This window comes from Cygnus atratus, chromosome 6, assembly GCF_013377495.2.
Source record: "Cygnus atratus isolate AKBS03 ecotype Queensland, Australia chromosome 6, CAtr_DNAZoo_HiC_assembly, whole genome shotgun sequence".
NCBI lineage: Eukaryota > Metazoa > Chordata > Aves > Anseriformes > Anatidae > Cygnus > Cygnus atratus.
Window position 1 is genome coordinate 37,226,526 of NC_066367.1, and position 10,330 is coordinate 37,236,855.

The window sequence follows — 10,330 nt, forward strand, 5'->3', positions numbered from 1 at the left end:
CACCCTGGTAAGATTATTTTTGTCCGTCCACAAAGCTGATACTTCTCATCCAACAGGTTTTCATCTCTGGTCCTGATCACTGTAACGGGCCTCATCCTGTCACCCTGATATTCTGTATGGGGGAAAATTTCAGTCATTGAAATTATCATCTTTGAAAAGTCAAGGAAGGCTCACCACACTAATTTATTTATTTATTTATTTATTTATTTATTTATTTATTTATTTTTTCCCCTAAATCTTGTGGGCTTTCCCACATTCAAGTTTCTTGTTCATTCTGTTCCAGATCTTGCTTCTCAAATACCTCTCCTTATTTTCAAAACTTCTGGTTGTGTCATGTCCCTTCCTACAATTAAATCAATGTTTTGAACAACTTTCATCAGCATCCTTTATGGTGATTTTACTACTAAAAAGCCTATATACAGTTATTGTTTTGTTCTTCACCCTACAGTCATCAAATACCAAATCCATGCATGTGCTTCTCTTTCCTTCTCAAGATACATAGAATGGAAAATGTGCTCAGGGGCTCAGGAGAAAGGATTAGTCCATCAGCTCTGATCCAACACATGCTCTTTTTTTGTCAGATGTTACCATATGTCTTTGACCTCCTCTTTACGGACCATTTCATTGCATTGTCTGAATGTTAGATCTGCTATCATGTTCACAATTGTGAATACTGTACAAAACTTACTCCTTGAAATTCTGATAGCCAGTGAAAATGCAGGAAGGAAACTGACAAAGGCTTCAGTATACAACTTAAAATGTCAAAAGACAGAAAAACCATGTTGTGCTGACAAGACAGTCATAGACAGTGAAACTTAATCAACTTATCATATCAAGAAAGTTGCTTCTTTCTGTAAGGAAAAAAAAAAAAGTTAATATTATTTTTAAAGGGTCATATATGGTTGTGGTTCCAAAGTCTAGGACAGCTCAGAAAACATAACAAGTTTTTGTGCATAGGGAATAGGGGCAAGTGGTTCATATGATTTACTGTTATTAGGAATAGTGTTATTTCCTTCAGTATTTAAATATTGTATTTATTTCTTCAACACACATAATCAGCTCACTGTGTTCTTTCTAATTACATTAACTTCCACTATACAGTCCTTCAGTGTTACAGCATTATAGGAAACAAATACAGTGCCATAAAACCAAAAGCCCACTATGGACTCAGACAGTGAGACAGTTGCCCAAAATTTAAATTAGGAAAGATAATATTCAAATATTACTTGAAGTAATAATATATAATTTTTTAATTTTAGGAATTATGCATCCCCTACTCTTGATTTCTTTAATGCTGTAGCCTGCTGGGCACCTCCATGAGACGGGGAGATGTTATTATCCCTCATTTAGGGATAAAGGCCTGAAGCACAGAGTGCAGTTGATGTGACGTGTCAAACTGACATGTGGAGCCTTGGCTATGTAACAACCATGGCCTTGAGATGAGTATCCATGCAGGACATCCACAGCACCAGCCAAGGAAGCCCTTCAGTCTCCATTTTCTATTTGTTTCCTCAAGAGGTCAGGTTAGAAATACTATTTTCTTTACTGAAAGGGTTGTGAGGCATTGGAATAGGCTGCCCAGGGAAGTGGTTGAGGCACCATCTCTGGAGGTCTTTAAGAAACGTGTAGATGTAGAACTCAGTAGCACGGTTTAGTGGTGGACTTGTCAGTACTAAGTTAAAGGTTGGACTACATGATCTTAGAGGTCTTTTCCAACCTGAATGATTCTATGATTCTATGATTTTGATCCCTTCTGCCTGCATTAAGCACTCTGGGAGGAAGGTTCACGATTAAATCCACACCATGTACCTTTCCCTGTGCCAAAATTTTGCTGACTCAAGAGTATCAGTGCCTGATCTCACCTTTCCTCCCTGCACAGCCTCTTCCCAGGCACACCCTGCTTCACCAAGACTTTGCATGTTATTTCAGCAGTCAGTGTAGCAATTTACTTCTCACCCCCCTTCCCTTCTCTGATGTCTCTCTCTTACTGCATAACACACATAATTCCTGAACATTTTATTTCTCAGATTTCCCTCTTTCTTTATTACCAGTTGCATCTTGGTAGTAACTCTAAGACTGTAAACAACAGAAGAGTCTTATTGTGGTATAAGAATAAATTCAACTAAAAAAGTAACAAAAATATTGAGATATAAAAGATAAACAAACAAACAAACAAACAACAAATGGTGTGTGGTTAATATGAAGGCAGTGACACGGGATTGTATTATCAGAGATGGATGAAGAGGAAAACGCTGTATCCCACCCACTAGATCATCCTGGTCTCTATAGCCATGAGTCCTTCTCTTTGCTGCCTATAAGGTGTCACAAAGGGAACGGGAGCAGTAGAGATACTTGCTAGCAGTCACATGAATGGGACCAAAAAATACTGGCTGCTGTGCCAGCATCAGTGGAGAAGAAACGAGCAGCAACATCCACAAAGTTCAGAGGAAAGAATCTTAATATTTTTCCCCCCACTTTGGCTTTCTGCTGAGTTATGTGGCAAGCTGGAACTGACACTGCATATCTGAGGAGGTTAAAAGGAGGAAATCAAACTGAGTTCAATAAAAGACTGAACATCGTAATAGCAGCAGTTTGGGGGTTATTCATTTGTATTTTGTACGACATACTGTGGACACATATTTTGCTTTCCAATGTACTGAAGTTGTATGCAATTTTTATTGACAACTGCATTATAAAAGCTGCCACAATTCAGTTTGACATGCAGCTTTTGCACAGTGGGAAGATGTGGCAAATGGTTTGTTTTTTGCCTTACAGGAAATTACTGAGGTTTTCAGGACCGGACGAGAAAGCAACTATTTTTACTTCACTTTTATTGAAAAAGGTGAGTTGCATTTTTGGGAAACGGAAACTCATTCCAAGAACTAAAGTCATTAGTTCCTATAACCCAAGCCCATTTTTCTAGCCAAGAACTCTCACACTGTGTGTTACAAGATCACCAATGAAGCTGCTAGCAATGTTGCTATTCTTGTCTCCTTTGTTAGGGTTAATACCTTCTGCAAAGCATGATCTACTTTTAAGGCACAAGATAAAAGTTTAATAGCACTGGTAATTAGTTCCAACAGTGCTGGTTTCTTTGATATCTACAAGGGCCTTAGTTAGGGTCCATAAATTCCATTTCACTTGGGTCAACCATCCATCAGGTGATAACTACTGTTCCCTGCTACCCACCTGGACTGGCTGCAGTGTGAAGCTGCAGTCAACATTGAGCACTGCTTATTCTTACAACCTAACACAATAGAAAGGTTTCTTTGGTTTGTCTGGATATTTGGCAGAAAGGTTTGACTTACCATTGGGTCACAGACTTTGCATGAATGCTGTTATGCATATTTAATCCTCATATTGTGAAATGTACATCAAGCTAGGTTGCTTGGATAAACTTTACCAAAAAAATGACAATAGCATAGCAGTGAATGGAATTTACAACTCATGCTTCCCAGTACCTTTACAGCACAAAAACTGTTTATTAGCACAAGTTTTCCCTTTGCATGTTGTGTTTACTTGTTTCCCAGCAGGGTCTGCTGATGTTAATGGACTCACAGCAGTACATTCTACTTCTGTTATTACAGGTCTAATTCAGTCATTAACATTTCATTAATGGACTGGCCTCCTAGCTGTTTGCATGGCTGTCTAGATATTGATGAGCTTTCTAGTATAGAAAACTGGTATTTAAGGCAGACTCTTAAAGGTTTATTAAACTGCTAGTGAATCTTCATAGCATTCTGTCATTTATTTTAGAAGATAAAAGCCAAACCATTGAACAAATTTGCATTGCAAAAGTTGTCAGCACCTGAATTGAAAATAAATCGCATGCAAAAATGCTCAGGAGGGGAAAAAAAGCAGAGTCCACATGCTCCATTACCTGGATACACGAGTCTCCAGCTCCTGCCTTAAAAGCGATGTGGCTCAGCACTGCCAAGTCTGCTGTGCTGTACCTTGGAAGGAATTGCACTTCGGTAGGATACAAATTGATTCCTTTTTCCACCTCACAAGGGTGTTCTGCAGCTCCAGTAGTTAACATTTTCAGAGACTTTGAACTGGAGTTTTTAATCCTGCCCACAACCTACTCCGTTGGGAATAGCTTTACTGGTACCACTGGAATTAGTCTAAGAGACTGCTCAGAATAGCACAGCAGTAGTCTGGGGACCTTTGACATTGCTACCAAAGAGGAAGACATCATAATTTCTAGAGTTCAGTAATTTTCTAGCATTATCAACAGTGCAGTGGAATCTAGTTATAGAACTATCTAGGTAATTTCTGTACCCCAATGGAAGGTAAGTGTCCTTGTGAAATTGCTCAATGGAGTTATGAGGTGCTTCCTTTTACCACATCAGCCTTTTCTCCGTTAAAAGACTGTGTATTTTGAGGCACCACAGAGAATTGGAATATATTGTATTATAGCATATGAGTGTCTAATGCAAGTACTTTGTGAAAATTACTAATTTGATATCATAATTATGCTTGTAATATAAAATTATTAAGCACTGTCATATTGCACAGTAAATGGAACTTATATTGATGTAATAAAATGTATTTCAATTCCATTACAATAACTTTATCATATTCTTTAATGGTATCCACAGTTAACAAAAATAAGATACAGCCAGGAAAAGCCCAGCTGACGGGTCCTGTATACTACAATATTAGGTCATAACAGATATCATTTGTGAGCTCTCTTATGTACTTTATATTTCTGAACACCCACAACTTATTTTTTTTTTTTTGTTAGAGAATGAGTTGTTAAAAAGTAGAGGTAGGATTAGAGGCAAGTAAACAAAATCCCTAGAGTAAGTTCCCTTAATAAGTATGGCATTATACATGCCTTTGATTTCTGCTTTATAAATGGAGCTATAAATATTATTGATCCTAAATTCATATTTTTTTAAAGGATCTTACTAGTTCAGTCAGTCAGTACTATGTCAGGGTGACATGAAAATAGATCTCATTACCAAAACTGAAGCTAATTATCTTGATATATGTACCTATGCTTGGAAATCGGAGGGTGGAGGGGGTGTGAAGAGAAGAGAAAGGAGGGAAACTGTGTTTTCATACAAATATGTTCAAGTGTTTTTCTCCTCTGTAGAACTGTCACAGCCCAGTATGTACGAACTATTCATTTAACAGTGGGGGAAAAAAAAAAAAAGAATTATGAGAAAGGATGACAAATCCTCATCTAAACATTTTCATCTAGGCTTCTTTTGTCTGTCAGGGTAAATAAAATGAAGAAACAAACTGCAACTGGGGTGGGGAGAGGGGGAGCAGTCAGCTAAAATGTCATGACTTGCTTCTCTGCAGGTGTCAACTTGACTTCACTGAAATGGCATACAACTTTGATTTTCTCATCAGGAAAAAAAATGTTTATTCCCTTTACCAGACCTAACAGATAAGAAACTACTGTGTGTAGCATTGCATATTTTGATATTGTGGATATCTATGTATAGCTATTATTGAGACACATGCTAAAAATATTTTGTGTGGTTCATGTTGAATTGTTGTCATGAATTATTAAAATGATCTGTTACGTTTTCATTAAACTGGCATTCTTAATAATTTAAATGCTGGTCTTTAAAACACTGACTGTATATTGATGATATTTTCAGGAATAAAGAGAACCCCCCAATTATTCTACATCTTGAATATATTTATTTATTTACCTCTCCCATGACATTATGCATTACTATATGCCTGTATTAGTTTATCGTTACAGACTATGCTGTTCTACATTCGATTTGTCATTGAGAATTTAGCTGCTTTTAATCTTGCAGTCAGTATTTCCAGTTACAGGAAACTCATACTTTCAGACGGTTCAGGTACGCATCATGGGTAAAAGTTCAATTTACTTTAGGAAATGAGGTAGGAAAAATCTTCAAAGTCATTATACAAGTGTGTATGATAGTTTATAGCGAAACAGTGGTCCATTCAGATGGCAACCTTCTTGCACCTGAACAATGTCTGATACTAAAAAGGAAAACCAACAGTTAAGAGCCATGTGAATAAGTTCACAAGTTGTAGTCTGACCTCAACAAAACCCTCAAATTTCTTCTCAACTATTTTGAACAAAAAAATGTATTTTTTTTTTCTGGTGACAATGGATGAAAGTGAAGTTTTGAAAAGCCTTTTGACAAATAATTTAACTTTGGTGATCATCTAAACTTTAACAGTGATTATGTTGTATTGCATCTTATATGGGAGTATCTAGGACCATTTTACCGCCTTCAGGGATGTGCCTCAAGGATGGATGTTTGTAGAATGGTCAACAACACTGGAAGCAACTGTTCTACCATGTCATTGCATCTTGGATATGTGCTTAACAACTATATCTCCCATAATCTCTTGAAGACCTGAAAGTTGTTACAAAATTAGTATTATTAATTATAATATTTATATTAAGTATAATCATTAATATATAACAAATATTAATTATAGTTATTATTATTAATAAAGAAATATATTCAACTGCTATTTAAACTTTTTGGAAGGGGGGAGTCTGATTTGTCAAAAAGAGAAACAACTTTACTCTTTCAAAGCAACTGTGAACAGCTTTCAGTGAGGAGACACTATATGGATTTCATGATTTTGGATCACAAGCCCTGCAAGCCTGCACCCATCTTCACAGATTCTAAAAGTATCCAGCCCAGACTTTGACATTAACTTTTTGCATTACCTGTGGAAAGTCACTTAGATCCTCTGCATTTCTGTTTAGCTATGAAATCGGAACGAGAGACATTTTCTTCTTTATAAACAGAAGGACTTCTTAGAAGAATATATTAAAATAAAAAACCCAAAAGTTATTTTAAAACATTATAATAACATTATTTTTTAAACCTTATAATAACAACAATGAAAACTGCTTTAAAGTTAGAAGCTATCACAAAGACTTCAGTAATTATTCAACCAAATTTAAAGTAGTGCAAATCTAGCAATGTCAAAGCCAGAAGGTAATATCCACCATCTCCTACCTTAGCTTCCAAAATGACAACATTTACCACAGGGATTTAATGAACTTTCTAAGGATATTTTGGTATGAAAACCAGTACAACTCACACATCATCATACTCACTCAAATACTTCCAGCTGAACCTCAGAAAGCATTGCTTTAGACTTTCTGCTTTTTTGGTTTCATCTCTAGATGAAACACAAACTTGCTTGAGAGCAAACATTTTTCTAAACAATGAAGGGTTCATCTTGTTACTCATCCCTGAAATGATGACCATCAGCAATGGGTTTACAGGACTACAAGAAGTATAAGAAGGTATTCAGATTTCAGGCTGTCAAATTAAATTGAAAAAAGAACCCATTTTACTGTTAAAAGTTCAGAGAACAACTCAATTTCATAAGTTTTTTTTTTTTTTTCTGAAATTAATCTTTCATAAATTTAATAATAGATTTTTAGAAATAAATTTTCTGACAAACAAAATAGCCTGTGAATTCCAGAATAAGAAAAGAGTCTAAAATACCGAAATGCTTTAAATATACAAGAATAACATATTGAGCTTAATGAGAAAACAATAAATTAATTATCCCAGTTATTTGCATTTGTGGCTTGGTCAATTCCCTTAATCTCTGTGGACGTCACTTGATTACACCACAAAGCAACAAAACAAGAACTGTTTCAAAACACCTCCCCAAAACTGAGAACAAGACTCACAGCTTTCCTATGGAAGAACTAGAGATGTCAAAAATCAGAAATTCTGGGAGTCAGTTGGTGTTAATGAGACACCGTGATGTGTTACTGACGTAACACCAATACTCATTTTACACAGCACAACAATAACAAGATTTCAGAATATTAACTCCAAACATCATGCAAAGTATGAATAATTTTCATTGCTGCAAATTTAAAAAATGCATCATATTTCTTTCCCACATATGTCCTTGTAGCCTCATAAAACAAACTGTGTTTCACTATATGATTATGGGCTTGTGCATATACATCACGAAATGTTAACTACTGCAGAAAGTAAGAAGATAGATTTTAACATTGGAGAATTATTTTTGCTACTCTCCTGTGCCTTTGGATCAAAAGGCAGAGCTACTTGGCTGTTTAATCTGGCCTGAGTCCAGAACTGCATACCATGGTGAAAGATGCCAAGAACATTGATGCCACATGAAACAGAAGTTATCTTCTAAAAACTCTAAATAATCACAGGACAATTTGTATTTTAACTGATATAAAGAACAATTTTGTTTGGCTTTCTTGCCTGGTCAGGAGTTATTTTCATATAGGCAAGTGAATTCTGTTCTTATTAATAAGATGTCTGAGATGCTGTGATCGCTTCACTGGATAGCATTTGACATCCCTTCCATACCATACCCACTGAAATTCATGCTTTTCAGTTCATACCATGCTATAAGAGTCACCATGTAGTGGTAAACAATCATAAAATATGCTTTTTCTCCTGCAGACAAACTCTTAAGTTGAAATTTAAATGTATATGAACAAGTCCAGTTTGTACTTCATCACTATTTAAAACCATCTAGTTAGTCCTGTATACTTTCTGTCCATTGTAAAGTACACTGCTACCCTTTTAATTAATTCACAATACAGACTGCTATTTTTTGGTTTATTATGTTCCTAAAAGGACAGATGATTTCAGATGCACTAGATGTTTAAAATGTTGGAAAAGCAGTAACAAAAGCAAATTTGTACAAAATATCATTACATTTTATGTTTGCAATTCTGTTTTTATTTATGATGTGATTTTGTGATTCTGTGATTCTGTGAACAAACTCTACATATAATATAAATGGCTACTTCATTATATTGCAATTGCTGTAAGTTCTCAGTTTCCACAGCATAACTACCGGTCAGATCTTCCAGCTCTCATGCTCAATGCATTTTTATCTATGCAAAGTGGATGCTAACAGAAGTATCCTGGCATGGTATCACTCTTTAATGCATTGGCTAGGTGTAAAACATGGGAAATATGCAAGGCTGCAGAAATGTGGACTCATTAGGAAAATGTATATAGCAACATATCAGAATTGTCCATTTCTATTACCATAAAGATACTGGCAATAAGAAAAAAAAATCAGAGCAAAATTAAAAAGGGGTATTATCCTTTAATGGATAATTGTATACAACTTTCTTTAGACCATAAAATAAAAAAGCAGCTAAAATGGAAGGGAATTACTAGTTGTTTTAATATACATTGAAGCTATTACAGCATCGAGAGTTTTCCCTAATGAAACTGTGGAAACCTCCACACTTGGAGGGGCATGAAAATGAGGTTCAAGAAGATATTGGAAATATAAAATGAGCATCAGAAGATGTCAAAACAGGTATCAGACCTCCCAATCTGCATCACCGTGTTTTACTGCCATGCATTCCAGTAACACATTCCAGTCTACAAGCGTAGTGCTGCCAGCCCTCATGGCCATGCCTGGTCTGGGGCATCGTGGTCCCCCTTCCTCACTGGAAGGCGGTGGGAACTGCTCAGCCACTGTGATAAAGGGAATGCTGCCACTTCTTGATGCGTGAGCACAGGGATTTCTTTCAGGAGCAAACACTAGTAAGCAATGTTCCAGGCATTACACAGCTTTTCATTCCCAAACACCTTGAGGCCTCCAGAAAGACATTCTGGGAGGGTGCAGAGCACCACGCAGGTGGAAAGGGAACTTTTTTAGCATTTTAAAATATTTCTCAGACTCAGGGCTTCATATTACAATCAGATTTTCCTTGTTAGCATGTTACCTCTTTTCCTTTGTACAGAACTGTCTTGCAGGTTCATCTACCCTGTCTTCAAGGTTCAAGGCAAATGTAAAATACATTCCCAAAGCCATGGGAACTGTACTATTTTGCAAAGCTTTTCTGTACCATTTCAATGAAATATCACTATTTTTTTATGGAATTAATATATCTTAAACAGACCCTTAAAAATGAGAAATATGGAGGGTGGGGTGGGGTGGTGAAGTTTGACAATTATTAGTGAAACAGAAGATCGCAGCATGCAGGTTTAAATCCCAAAAAATTCTGTTTTTATTATAGATTATATATTATAATATTATATTATATAATATATAATAATAATTATTTATTTATATATTAAATAATTATATAATATAATATATATATATATATAATAGATTATACTATAGATTACCAGGAAGAGTTAAAATTCATATCTCCTGTCTGAAAAAAGAGTGTTACAGGAACGTAATCTGAACTTTTCAGAGTTAAACTTTTGTTACAAATTAGATATAAGATTTATTGAGATGCTTCATGTTTAATAAAATACTCATAACAGCTTGTGATATTTCACAGGATAAATACACAGTTAACAATCCTCATGGCCTTATTTGTATAGCAAAT